Genomic DNA, 16,289 nt, shown 5'->3' on the forward strand with positions numbered 1-16,289 from the left:
AACTGACCTAGATCTGGTACCCTCGCCATATACTGTAAGCACTCCCCTACTAGGGTCTCATGTAGTCACCAATTGACGCTCGCAGTCGATCACTGCTCCAAAAAGATCAACCAATCCATGCCCACAATGAAATATACATCACCCATCGCGATCAGTACCAGGTCATTCGGAAATTCGGCACCAACAATCTCCAGCACACATCCTTGGAATACATCGGTAGCAAAAACCGCATGCTCATATGCTATAGAAACCTTCAAAGGTCGACTCAATGCCTCACGCTGGATACTGATGTGACAACTAAAAGCTAAAGACACGAAGGATCGACTCGCACCCGAGTCAAATAACACTAAAGCAGGTACAAAACTCACAAGAAATGTACCTAAATATAACACAGAATAAGCACAATAAATCGTTGAATAAATAAATAAGGAAATACGTACCATCCACGACATCAGCTGCTGCACGAACCACTTCTGCTGTCAACTAAAAAGCTCTCCCACGAGCCTTCGAAACCTCGGCCTTCACCGACTGGGCATCAGCAACATGCAAAGCAGCAGGAGTGGAACCCTGGGCTGATCCCTGAACAAGCTGAGGGCACTCGGCCTTCCGATGACCAGTCTGATTGCAGTGGAAACAGACTGCCAATCCCTTGGGCAATCATTCACCATATGCCCCTCATTGCCACATTTGTAGCAAATCGCTGTCTGACAAGATCCCTCATGACTCTTGCTGCACTTGCTACAAGTGCGGCCCTTCTGGCCTCCTGATATCGAATTAGCAGGCTTAGCCCGCTTGGTTGCCAGCTGCTACTGCACCGACCATCGATCTCTCCCCTGAGACTCCGCATCCTCCCTGACCTGAGTCTCTAGTTCGATCTCCCTCCTCTTGGCATTTTCCTGAAGCTCATCAAATGTCCGATTAGACGAGTTCGCCACGAACTCTTGAATAACCCTCCTCAGAATTCTCAAATGCCGGGTCATGCCTGCCTGCTTAGTCGACACATGCTCAGGGCAGAACAATGCCCGGAGGTGCATCCGAATCCCTCAAACCAAGGCTCTGATACCAACTTGTAACAACGTAAATTTTCAAACCAAAATTTTCAATTTAAAAACACATTTATCTCAATAATAAAATCACAAAATGTCACAATGTCAAATTATCAAATCTCATATCAAAAACTGTTCATATATATCAAAACTCCAGGATCCTCTAAATCATAACTCAATCGTTAATGTGTGTGTACACTCAAGTTGGTGCCTTCCCATGATCCTTAGAAGTACATGAATCACATAAAACATAACACGGTAAGCACAAAGCTTAGTGAGTTCCCCAAAATATCAAACACAACTCATTAGCCACTCTAGGCTATAACTCAATAAGACCCTCCGGTAAATGTGTCTCAATGGGACCCTCCGGTCCCAACTCAGTAAACTCATAATAACAATACTCAACATAAATCACAAAGACATAATGCAGAATATTATGATACACAAGTAAGAACAATAAACATCCCAATCACACAAAGGTACCACTCATGGTAAGTATAGTGAGAAGACTCACCTCGTAAGCTGGCAAGTAAAAGTATTGTACTCGTAAATCTCGAACTATCCTCCGCCTAACACACATGGTAATTATCTCTAATTAATACTCTATTCATACTCAAATATACCATAGGTTGTTCTCTCTTGCTCTCTAACTCTTGGAATGGGTAAAAGACCTTTTTACCCCTCCATGGTTTCCTTTACTCATGCTGACCAAACCTTAAAGTCAACATAAGTCAAACTCGAGTCAATAGTCCAGGTTTGACCTGACTTGCCGAGTGCACTCTTGTGACTCGTCGAGTCCACTCACTCCTCAGAAGTCTCGTGAAGGTCCAACTCGTCGAGTTAACCCCTAACTCGTCGAGCTAAAGCATGGCCAGGTCATCGGGACAAACCTTAACTGACTCGTCGAGTCCATTCAGACTCATTTCTCATTAAGACGATTTCAAGGTAGAGAACCTTCCCAAACTCTAGATCTAAAATCTAAAGGCTTGTTTATCATGTAAAGCCACGAGCTTTATGTCCATGCATGGCACTTTGGACTTGAAATGCCAAGAACATGCTCTAATAAGAGGTTTTCACTCAAGAGCTCTATTAGGGCTGAATAAAGCAAAGACCTTTGGGCTCTAGGGACCTCACAAGGTCTAGATCTGAAGTCTCAACCTTCATATGAACTCAATACCCTCAAACTCCTAATAATAGAGAGAAAAGAAGCCCTAATCTCCAATAATATGATATCTACCCAAACTAATGAGAAAGGTATAAACTTTATAATTTAACAGGAGCTCTTGGATGTATAACAACAGATCTAACAGCCTCCTCTTGCTCCTTGCTTGAAATCCTTATCTTATCTTCTAAAGATGTACCAAAATACTAAATATTAGCTCACACACACTCTCTATTAGCTCAAAGGGAGATTAAGTTTTCTCTTAGTGAAGGCAAGTAAATGATGAGCCGCAAATGAGGCTATAAGATCCGTTAAATAGGCCCCAAACCCGGGGATTTAGGGTTTCTCTTCACAATGTCAACTCGGCGAATCGACTCTTGGACTCGTCGAGTAGATCATCAATCCCCACGTGGCACATCGCGACTCTACTCGACGAGTTGTAGCACCAACTCGTCGAGTAGCTCAATGGTCCTCAAAATAAATAAACAATATACCTTGAAGTCCGGATCTTACAAATAGTTTTATTGAGTGGTTGAAATGAGAGGGGTTACGATTTATAGGGTTTAAGTCTTCTAATTCTTTACGGTTTGACAAAACTAAAAATGAATAGACAGGAGAGTGAAACAATGGAAGTCAAGGTATCAACTCATTGAACGGTAACTAATTAAAGGCAACAATGGGCTTAAATTACTTCCAGCCAAAGCCTAATGCCCTCGCCCCAACTCTCAAAGTCCAACAATCTTAGCCTAAATTTGATTGGGGGCTGTTGTATTAAGGAACCAATGATCAGATTTTAGCCTAGATTTTAAGGTACTCAATTGTAAGAAATTTCAAAACATTGGGGGCACCCCCCCTCCCTTCCCTTAGTGTTGCATCCACCCTTGGAGGTGTAATCAAACAAAATAGTTTCAGTAGAGGTAGATTTAATCAGAGCTTCAGACCTAGTCAAGGTCCTAACTCAGTCAGATATTACTCAATCAACAAGTATCATACAACCCCTCACTCGAATTGGACCAAAATAGTCTTAAATCCTCCCTAATAAATAAAGAACTTTTTGCCACATGTCATCTTCTCATTTAATTTGCCACATCTAATTTTCTCATAGTTTTTGATTTATTTGTTTTCCTTATATAATTTGCTTATTGGTTCCATTTTATTTTTAGTGAAAATCATTGATTTAATTAATTCAATTGATTCTTAAAATAAATTATAATAAATTCCATCAAATTTACTACTCAACATATTTGCTTTCCTTTTTATTTTCATTATTCACATAAAAGTAACTTTCTTCAATTTAAACTTATTTTTACATAAATTCGTATTACTTTGTATTTATTTATATACTTATTCATCAAAGCTTTATATATATATATATATATATATATATATATATATATATATATATATATATATATATATATATATATATATTACTTTTTAAATTGTCTAAGATTTACAAGTTTATTTTTTTTAATAAACCCGTGTAATATACGGATCTCACACCTAATATAATAATGAATAAAAGTTTTAAAATTCTAACTTGCTCCAACCAACCAAGATCATTACAAGTCACACAATCATCCACCGTATCAACTTGGCATGTAGGTTTCTTACAAATAAAAAAAAATTACGAAATTCATTCAAGTGATATTCTTGAAAGAATAGGTTACAGAATTATAAAATATTTTCAACACTTTCACATTTTATAAAATTGAAGTAAAAAAAGACGTTTTGGCCCTAGAATAGCACCTAATTGATTCCCCCGTCACTTTGTTTTAACTTGTGAATTGTGATCGGGGTTATTGAGTTAAAGTAGTACGCTTTCATCATAAGGGCCCTTCTAAAGCAAGGTTTATATGCCCTTAGATTAGATAACATATTAAATACTTAAAGCATATTATATTTGGAAAGGGACGTGCACGTTGCATTTTTTAAAAATCAATCAATATTTTATGTCTAATAATAAATTCTACAATGTTCCTTGCGACTTGCACTGGAATGGCCAGATTACAAAGTAAGGGTTATAGTCTAGCATAAGAGTTGAAAATTTTCTCTGCCGTAATATGTTGATGTTTAACTCTCGTTGAAGACATTAAAGAATAAATCAAAAACCGTTCACCGAAAAAGAAAAAAAATAAACTAGTTAAGAATAATGAAATTGGTTCTTTAAATATTTCCAATTAGGGATATGGCGGTGTAAACACGGACCGATGATATTATCTTACAAATAGATTTTTAAAAATACGAGACAACAATTATTCAAACTGAAATATATTTTGATAAAAGACATACTAATATCGAAGAACATTACAAAGGTAGGAAAATATTAGACTTATAAAAATAAACAAAAGTCACGAAATGCTTTCTTTCTTCTTCCAAACCTCATCCAGGGAATGATAATATATTATACAATTTTCTTCATAATAAAATATCATAGCCAAATTTGTGACTTAAGAAGGTGGTGCATCGCTCATTGCCTCCAACCTTTTCCTTTTTTTCCATTTAACCTGATTCAAGCAAAGTTTTGTTATCCATTATCAATATGTTTTGGATATTTAGTTATTCATTATATGCTTCCAAAAACAAAGTCACCTCGTGTTTGTAAATTTTCAACATCCTTCTCCAAGTTGACATGTTGAATGAGATATCTTTAGAATAAAATATCATAGTGGTGTGACACTTGTTTTCATGACAGGAACTATTACGAGACATATAATGACCCAAAAATCACAATGATAGTGTTTTTGGCAAGATAGTATATACACCTTTATATATATTGCATTATAACGGGAAATCAACAACTCTTGAGCAAAAGAGTGGTGAAGGAAAGTTGTAGTTCACTTTGAGATGGCCACGTGGATATAAAGATTGTCGAAAACAAAGTTTGTATGAGAAAGTTATTATCATTTCAAATTGAGATGAAAATGTGTTGCTACTTCGAGAAAGTCAACAAAAGTCAAAGTCAATGATCTACTTTTGAGTCACCACGACGTGGTGGTATGCTTACAACATTGTGGTACGAAGTGAGTCATCGAGACACCTGTTGAACGTTGTAGGACACATGGCATAAGGAGCGAATATGCGGCAAAATCAGGTGATCTTTGTCACCACGATGTGGTATTACGCATGATATATATATATATATATATATATATATATATATATATATATATATATATATATATATATATATATATATATATATATATATTATCCCGTTTTTTTGTAAATATCTTTATGCGATATTTCGTAGAGCTGTAAGACCCAAGTATGCATTACAAGATTTCATGATATGGTGCTATTTCGAACACGGTGAATTGTTAAATGTTACTCTAGTCATTTCGGGTTAAATATCCTAATTTACCGAGATTTTTCAAATGGATTGACGGCTTTTAAGATAAATTTGTTAGTGAATTATATTTGAAAACGTTACTAGTTTGGGTGACAAATAGTTACCGAGTATGATCAGTGATCATGTAATTGATCATTGTAGTAGATATAGTGATGAGACTAGACAACTTCTAATGAACTTGATAAAATGTCCAAATAGGGGTGCACAAGTGATAAATTGGAAAGCATGAGGTCCAAGATCCTCAATCCTATCTAGGATCCCGGATCACAAAGATATTTAAGGATCCTTAAACCTATCTAGGATCCAGAATCTTAAAGGAGTCTCTGTATCCCGAACATACATCAGGATCCTGAACATCACCATTATTATTTCCTAAAAAGTTTAACGGCTATATTTCTTGTTTATTTCTCACATGTGCATAAATGGTCAATATAAGACTCATTCGCAACGAAGAATCACTTCAACCCGCCTTAAAACCCGGGAATACCAAGTCAAATCACGTTAAAAATACCAGTTCAAAAGTATCCTGAAAATATAGGACTTTTAGTTACTTAACCTAGGCTATATATATATACACTTGTAAAACACAAATAACAGGCACAGTCTTTTGACACTTTACAGACCTAGAGCTAGGTAAACACATGTAATCATATTTCTATCATCATCTCTGTAATTTCATTCAAATCAATAAGGTCATGCAAGGCAGATGATCATTATCACCTCTCAATGTTTTATGTCGGAGATCCTATCAAGGATCAAGGGCTTTCCTTGTAAACCACTTGTGAAATTATGTTCTAATTTCATTAATCACTTCAACTACAACACCACAGCTTCTCATGCAATTTTGTTGATATTCATTTGATCGATTTTTGACCAAAACAATTTGGCGTCCACCGTGGGTCCGTGGTGTTCATAATTCTCGAAAATCATGTTTACACATCTAACTTTATCTTCTTCCTCTATTCCTCCCATTTCCTCAAAGAATCTTCCACGACCTCCAAACGGACCTCCCGGTCAGGGGAAAACTCTAGATACCTCTAAAAAGAGCACATATTCGATCATCATCCATGGGAATCCAAGATCCTCCTGTTCCGATATTTAACAATGAACTCTCCTCCATGGTGAAGATGATAAAGAAACAACTAAATCACCAACAGGAGGACAATAGAACATTGCTCAAAGAAATGGAAAGAATAAGAGTAGAGATCTAGAAACCGCGTGAAAAAACACCTTCGATTTTGCAACCCAAGATCCTCAATTTCGATAGCGCAGGATCCCTACAGAATTTTCGAGATACTACAACCTCGACACTTGTGGCTACTTTAACTTGGGGAGAAATCACAAATAATCAAACCCATGTGATGCAGGATCCTAACGAAACGTTGGCTACCCTTAAAAACCAAGACACTAGCAACTTACTAAATAATAATGAATTTAATACTAACTCTGAGGATCTTGATGCAAGTATAAGTCATATCATAGCTAGGGAACTTTAACAACTAAGACATATGATCTCAAGTTTACCAGGAAAAGTCCAACCTATACTAGAAACACCCCCTACAAGCCACATGATCTCGAGATTTGCTCCAACAATAGCCGATACTGAAGTTCCAAAACACTTCTAGACTCCCAGTGTGAAGCCTTACGACGAAACTACGGATCCTAAGGAACATGTAGCAAAATACCAGGAAAGAATGGAATTCATTCCTGTCCCATTACACTTAAATAAGCTTGTTTATGCAAGGGTTTTGGTTCAACCCTCATAGGATCAGCCTTGAAATGACTTCTTAACGTTCCTCCTTATTCCATTACTTTTTTTTCATTTATTTAATATTTTTAATAACCAATTTTCTTATTGCAGGAAGTTCTATATCGAGTAGTCAAGGATCCTAAGGAATCCCTTAGAGATTCTGTAAGCAGTTCTATCAAGGAAGTGCTGAATATTCCTAATATCAACATGGCCACTGCCATGGAAGCCTTCAAGATGGTTTTAAAGAAGGATCCTCCCTTCAATGAAGATCTCATAATGACCCCATGCAAGAAAATGGACGAAATCAAAAGTAGAGCATTGAGGTTCATTAGACTGGAAGAAGACAAGGAAATCCAAAAGAGGACCTGCTCCCCAAATTCATATGAAAATCCTAATAGGAAGGCCGATTCCTCGGCCCAAAGATCCTATAAGTCGAAACCATATTCCAAACTTGGTCATCATAGGGTTAATGCCCTTGAGGAAGAATAGGAGGAAGATTAATTCCCCATGATCACCTACTATTGTTTTACTGTAGATGTTTCAGGTCTAATCTTTTTCATGCAAGATCTTGGAGAGAAAGCAAGGCGGCCAAGGAAAGGAGAGAAATTGAGTGGCTGGAAAGACAAGTCTAAATGGTACGCATACAATGAAGATTTCAGCCACATCACTGAGGATTGTATATGGGACATCCCCATTTTCACGGCCAGAAAAGACCGATTTGTTTATGATTATTTGAAAATCAGAGTATCCTTTTTGAAAAGTAGTATTGCGGAATTTGTTCCCAGAAAACATGATAGTGGTATTATCGAATCATTTTCGAAGAAATGTATTTTATTTATATTAAAACATTGCGATGTCATCGTTAATATAGAAACATAAGCATAACAAAATATTACAAGCCTTACATTAATTAAACTAGTGGCCTAATACTCCTTGAATCTCTCCGCAAAATGTATCTTTCATATAACGACATGTGATACAATAAACTAAGTGGATCAGATTGGGAAACCTGGTGAGTACATAGGGTTTTCAATCCCACAATGTGACAATAATGTATATCTCAAACCTACAAATCCAACTATTATCATTAACACAAATATATTATATCAATAAAACAATTTATCCCATCCCGTTGATTCCCACGTATAGATCCTATACAACGATCTTACAAGATCTAGCCTAAAGGATCAATAAGAACAACAAATTGACGATGCTACTTCGGAAATTCCCTGGCAGCAAACGAGGATTAATAAATACATCAAACGAGGGGAATGGAATAAGTTTCATCATGAACCTCTGTTTCTAAAAACAACAAGACAATTAAGTCAAGGGTGGTTATCTAGATAATCGTGCCTAGCAGTTGTCTGACACCGTCAAGTATTTTACCCCAGACACAACCTATTCGGCAATACAACATCAGACATACCTGGTAGTGGTATATTACTGACACACTCTATTAGGAATTCTACGAAGTTCCCTCAATTACTTTGTGAAAGGAAACGCTAACACACAAATCTCATCAAAAGAAAAAGTATGGGGAAATACTAATAAAGTACTCTCGTACGCTCCTATACCCCGACATACAATAGTGTCAAAAAAGGAATTTGTACATGATAATACTTCTGGCACATTATAGTATCCTGGTATAAGTAGGGCTCGTACCCTAGAACATAATAATAACCCGACACAAGAAACATCTAAGATACAGAGCTTTGAAAAAGACTTGGTACATAGAAAGTACTTTTGTACTTAGGACATACTCCATCGATCATTAATCTCCTCGAACAGAGTTTCTACTCTCTATTCTGATAAAAAACGTACCCTTAACAAGATACTACCCAATATCCAAACTTAATTGAACTAAGCTTCTCTTTTAAGTCTTATTTCATCACTAAGCAAGCCTACAATGCTTATAATCAAATTTCAATACTAACTCTGTTTCGGCAACAATATCCTAATCTAGTGTAGTACTTTATATAGAGTATTAAGTATTAGCATACATTTATCTTCTCATTTATAACACTTCTATTATTATCATGTAAATACATCTCAACACATATAGAATCATGTAAATACATCTCAACACATATTTCCAGATAATATGCATATAACTCACATATAAAATTTCAACATATATTTAATACATTTATTAATACTTGTATTAAAGTCATGTTCATGAAAGGGACTATGCACTCACTTGTTAAAGTGACGACTTGAAATTTGGGCAGCGCTTCGCTTCTAGCAACCGTCTTTTCCTTTGACATAACCTAGCATTATTATTGCTAAGTTTTAATCTAGTATTTATTGCGAGTAATTATTAGTCTAGATTCATCATTAAATCAAAGTCTACTTCATGATCTATCAAATAAGGAACAACCAGGTAGGATCATAAAAGAGGTAGGGTCCATTTGGTATACGAAGTATATTGTTTAGAAATCCCACTTTAAACACCCCACTAAATCACAGCTTAGACATCATCCTCGTAAGTAGATCAATTAGCATGACGATTTTGAATCATTGATAAATCTTATTTATAGGTTCATAATAACGACTTATGACTATAAATATAAGTTACACTGAAAACAGAATAATGTAGTTTAACTTACCAGGCTTTTAACGAAAACTAGGAAATTACGCGGGCAGAACTCCGACTCTAGAAACTTCTTTCGTCGGCTTTTTGACAACTCATAGTTTCTCTATTGCACCCTAAAACTAGGAGAAATCGAACAAGAAAGAAAGAAGAATTAACTTTCTGCTTTGATTCGGGATTTGGAAAGTGAGGTTATGTTGGCTTAAACGGTTCATGTTTCTTCTCGTTTACTTCCAATTTTTCAAAATTTCATTTTGGAAAAGATGGATTTGGAGAATTATGAAACCAATTTTGATATTTCTTATTATAACCAACCGATATTCGATTAAAAACCTTTTTTCCTAGTGGAAAACATCTTTGACTTTGAGCTTGATTGAGATTTCTTAGTTCATTACTTCGAACAACATTTCTTTGAAAATTATTTTGAGAAAACCTTTCATTTGAGGATATGGAACAAAATTCCTTGGATGTTGGTTTTGAGCAAAATTTACATTTCCATGTTTTTGAACAATTAGAGTTCGAACTTGTTTTTGAACATTAGATTGCCCTTTTGGATCATTTACTTTTGAGTGAACTTATTTTAAACAAAGGTCTTATTTTGAGAAAAAGTCTTAACTTGTCCAAATGGTTTTTGCTTAAAAAATTTTTGTTTTTGAAAAGTCTTGACATTTTTCCAATAGACTTTGTTTCGTGTTTTTGACATCAAAACACCTTCCTCTTTTGCAACTTTTTAAACACTTTCAATGAAGATTTGTGACTTTTTCTATTGATTTCTCAAAACAGTTTCATTTGTTTGAACATCAACATTTGATTTCTCAGATTTTACTTCCAAAAATCGTTTTGGTTTTTGTCTTTGAAAAGTAGTTAGGATTTTTTTAAACTATTTTCAACCGTGATTTGGTTCGAGAAGAAACCTTTTTTTTGTTACACTTTTGTTATCTTCTTCAACAATTTTGTTTATCTCAGGATTCACCTTGTCACCTTTTCCTGTAGTGACAAACACTTGATTTGGGAACACAATTGCATTGGTGCATTTGAAAGACGGATAAACAACTGAGTTTGATTCAAGATAATGAGGACCTTTATCTTTCATCACCTTTTTGAACTGCTCTGTTTCTTTAAAAACCTGTTCGACAACAACTCTGGGAATAGTTGTTTAAATTGCCATGTCATCCTCATCACTATCACTATCACAGTCTTCGACAACCACTTGATCATAATTATAAACTTTCAATGTAGAGGGTTGGTCAGTGCTAAATTTCTCCATTGAATCATGACAAATTTCTTTGCCCTTGACCACCGAAGTGACATTAATGAGAGATAATTTAGAACAATCAACAGTTTCCTCTTCCTTAATTTCAATATGAATACAATGTCTAGCTTTTCTCATCTACTTGGATCTTCCACAATACTTATACATGTATACAAATAATGGCTCCTGTACTTTAATCATTTTGCCAAAAATATACCTGGGTCTATAGGCTCCCGTAATTATTCATTCCTCCATCAACCCTAACTACACAGACGTGGTTTTATAGGCTCATGTACTTTATTCATTCCACCATCAACCCTCACTAACTTTTAAGCATATCAACAATTATGCACATAAATCCTACACATTCGGCTTTATATGTACATAGAAACTATACTACATGTTCTACTCTACTGGCTTCTATATCCTAACATACATGTTAATATACTAGAATACATAATATAGTGAGATGAACTCACCTAGACAATTACTTAGATGATTGACATGATCTGAGCGATCAGATTGGTGATCCAACCGACGGGTAATGCGCCTAACGAGTATTAACCTATAACATTGTAACTTATTGATTTCTATGATGATCTGGTAGCGTAGAATAGACCTATCACTAATCCCAATTAATACTGATAGATCTATCAAGTAAGGATCATCCATGCAGGATAGTTGGGAGGCGGGATCTTTTCTGCATATAAATTTTCTGAAATCCAATAATCAAGCCAACGTGACCATTCTAGACATCTCTCCCGGAAGTAGATTAATCAATAGTATAACATGGGATTACTGATAAATCATAATTATAGGTTCCTAGTTCTGCCGCTTGGACTAATGAGCATCCATCCTTCATGGACCTCATAAATTGTGTATGCAAACCATACTTGGACAAATTTGTGATTGTATTCAACAATTAAAAATTGATGTACTCACAAACCAAGGAGGAACATGGTTAAGACCTACAACTAATCCTGGAACTGTTGCGAAAAGAAAAGTTATATGCCAAAGTCTCTAAATGTGAATTCTGGGTTAAATAAGTACACTTTCAAGGGCATGTGATAAAAAACAAAGGGATTCACGTCGATCCTCCAAGAGAGAAGCAATCAAGAATTGAGAAGCACCAAAGACACCGACATGATTTCATCAATTCTTAGGCCTTGTAGGCTTTTAGCAGAGGTTCAATGAGAACTTCTCTATGATAAACCCCTCACAACATTAACACAAAAAGATAAGAATTTGATTGGGAAGATAAACAAGAATCTGTGTTCTAGAAGTTAAAACAAATGTTATGTAATGCACCGCTCACATCCCTTCCAAAAGGAACAAATGACTTCATCGTGTATTGTGATATGTCACATCAAGGATTAGGATGCATATTAATGCAAGCAGACAAGGTCATTGCTTATGCTTCTCGACATGTCACGGTACATGAGAACAACTACACTACCCATGATCTAGAACTGGGAGACATAGTTTTGACCTTGAAGATTTGGAGACACTACCTTTACGATACGAAGTGTACCATATTCACAGATCACAAGAGCCTTCAACACATATTCAATCAAAAAGTACTCAACGTGAGACAACGAAGATGGGTTGACATGCAAAATGAATACGAACGTTAAATTCTTTATCATCCTGATAAGGAAAATGTAGTAGCAGATGGTTTGATTAGAAAGGAATCCTAAAAACCTCGTCGAGTACAAGCATTAACGATAATTATCCATTCAAACCTCTCCACTTAGACCAAAGATGCTCAACTTGTGGCTCTAAATCGAGAAAACATCGAAAAAGAGTCCATGCGAGGAATGGATAAACAATTCAAGCTTAGGGATGATGGAACATGATACTTCATGAACCAAATTTAGATGCCAAATTTTGGTGACTTTAGAAGCTTAGTCATGGATGAAACTCATAGATCATGGTATTCCATCCATCCTGGCTCCGACAATTTGTATTTGGATCTAAAGAGACTATATTGGTGGGAAAACATGAAATCAGAAATTGTCACTTATGAAAAATGTTTGACTTGTTCTAGAGTCAAAGAAGAATACCAAAAACCCTGAGGATTATTACAACAACAAGAAATACCCAAGTGGAAGTGGAAACACATTACTATGGGCTTCATAACAAAACTACCGAAGACACAACTCAGTTGCATATCGGGTGTCGAAAAGCAAACAAGAAAGATTGAGGAAACGTTCAATCTTATTTTCGATGACTATCACGTCAAACGTGTCGAACAGACTTTCGCATAAAAGCCAATTCTTTTTTAAACGAACGATGAGTCAACATTTGTGAATTCTTTTGATATTGACTATGATTTAATTTTTGGTATTTCAGGCAGAGCAATAGATGCTAAAGTTCATGCTGATGATAATTGGATTCCAGAAGCATCGAAGCATTCTGATGATTCGACGGTGAGTAGGGAAGAAGATGATTCTCAATCTACATTAACTTTATAAGTACATATCGAATGTCTACCTATTTTGCAAGGTGATCAAGTGGAGGGGGAGAACTTGAGTTCGTAGTCACACGATCATATTCATGATTTAGCTGTTGAGGGGGAACTTGATCGAAATATACATCAGTTCGAGGGGGAGCATGGAAAAAACAATGCTGATGTCGAGGGGGAGCATCTCAATCCAAATCCATTATTCGAGGGGGAGCTAAATGGATCAAGACCTAATTTTTCTACTGATCAAAATGATAATTTTCATGATGTTTCTGGTAATGTGTCGAATGCAGGTTCTGAAACAGATGAAATATTCGAAAATGCACCTTTGGATTTTGATACAGCGTATCCAATGATGGACAGATGGACACGAAGCCACCCAAAGGAACATGTTCTTGGTGATCCTCATGTTGGAGTTATGTCGCGTGAACAAATTCGAGCTAGGAATGAGATACTGAATACTCACCAAGAATTTTTTATGTTTAAGGTGTTCATGTAACATCCATAAAATTTTGAAAATTTTAAAACTTTTACATAAATCCAAAAACCATCATTTATTACATATTGTTTTCAAAATGAGTTTCACATAAGAGTTTTCCAATAAATCATAACACAAAACATGAGGAGGTGCACGATCAAGCCTTCACCTACCTGGTATCGTCTGAAGTACCTGAAACATAACCAAAAACTGTAAGCCAAAAGCTTAGCGAGTCTTCCCCACAATACCAACACATAAACATAACCAATAAAAACATGCCTAATGAGCCTTCAGCATGACTAGACCGCCTCGCAAGGCCTTCAACCTATCTGGATCACTCCCGAGCCTTCGACATGACTGGACAGCTTAGCAGGCCCTACAGCCTATCCGGACCGCTCGCCAGGCCTTCGGCCTGCCTGGACCGCCTCGCAGGCCTTCAGTCCATCCGGACCGCCGTTGGTCTGTTGGCTTACAACACAAAGTAGGATTGCCTGAACCTAACCATAGACACATGTCGACATATATATATATATATATATATATATATATATATATATATATATATATATATATATATATATATATATATATATATATAGCAATTAAACACATAACCGGTCTACAATCAAACAAGCAGATCTTACATATCACTAAGCATGGCATCTACCTATCTATCAGGATACAAATGTAAAAAAATCATAACAACATAACAACGTCGTGTCTACTAGGATAACCATCCAACAAGGGACAACATTGGTGCCTTTCACCCATAAGTATAGTGAGGAAAACTCACCTCACACTGACGTATCAAAAAGAACCTCCGGTCCCTAGCTGATGAAAACCTTGAACTATCATAATAAATAAACCTCCAATTAAAAATTGGATTATCACCTCAAATATCCTAACTAATAATTGTCCAATAAATCTTCCTTAACTAGGCCAAAGACCAAATCCAATTCTTATCCAAAAAGGTCCAAATATACAAGGCCCATAATTGGCCCAATTTTCCATATTGGGCCCAACTCCTTAATAGACCTCATCCTAAGGTCCAATTCCCTTAATTGGCCCATAATAATTCTATTCAGAAAGTCCATTAAGGGGCCCAAGCCCAAACTGGCCCAAATCTAAAGCCCAACTCGCAAATACCCAACAGAAGGCATACTCTGGGTGTACCCCGAAGTTACGCAGGGCGTATGCGAGCATCGTATTGACCGGAAACGGGGGCGTTGACCGTGTACGCGGGGCGTACCCTCACAAAATTCAAACTCCAATAAGTGCTTAATGCCTTAAGCACTTAAGCCCAAACTTCAAATCCATGGTCCAAACGTACCTTAGAGTCATAAAGTATCCAACTTTATGACTTTAGACGTGCAAAAGTTCTTAACACAAGAACTTAGCCCATTAAGACCTTTCTACTAAATGCATGTGACACTTCTAGCCATTGGGACTTCATTTTTACGATTAAGGACCCCTCAAAGGGTCTAAAATGACAACTCAAATCATCCAAAACATGCCATGTTCAACATCGAGCATTTGGGACGAAGAAATAAGCAAATAAGAACTCAACAAGAGATCTAGCAAAACAACCATAAAGGTTTGAGCTTTATACCTTTGGATGATGAAGAAGAAAGCCAAAAATCCATATCCAAGCCTTCCTTGACGTTCCCAAGCTTCTTGATGCACTTCCTTTGACTCTAACACACCAAAAACACACTTTAAGGCTCTCACACTCTCTTAAAGGGGGGGGGGGGGGGGAGGCTAGGGTTTTGCAAGAACAACTGAGGGACTTGGAAGCTGAAAGGATAAGGGCACTTAGTCCATAATGATGGTTAAATACTCCTCAAACTCTAAAATTTAGGGTTTCACTCGGACACTAGTATGGTTAGTGTACCCACATGTACGCACATCGTGCATCTCTTGCCTTCTAAATTACCAAAATGCCACTAAGGCTAAATCCATACAACTCCAAGGGCCAAAAAGTCACAAATGAAATATCAATGAAAGGATTTGAATATACCTGAAATTCGGGATGTTACAACTCTCCCCCACTCGAACTAGACTTCGTCCTCGAAGATTTCCGTAGCGAAGAAGTTTGGATAATGCTCCCGTATCTTAGCCTCCGGCTCCCATGTCCACTCGGATCCCCTTCGATGCTGCCACTGTACCTTTACCAAAGGTACCTCCTTGTTACGCAG

Source organism: Lactuca sativa, chromosome 5 (assembly GCF_002870075.4).
Source record: "Lactuca sativa cultivar Salinas chromosome 5, Lsat_Salinas_v11, whole genome shotgun sequence".
In the NCBI taxonomy this organism is placed as follows: Eukaryota; Viridiplantae; Streptophyta; class Magnoliopsida; order Asterales; family Asteraceae; genus Lactuca; species Lactuca sativa.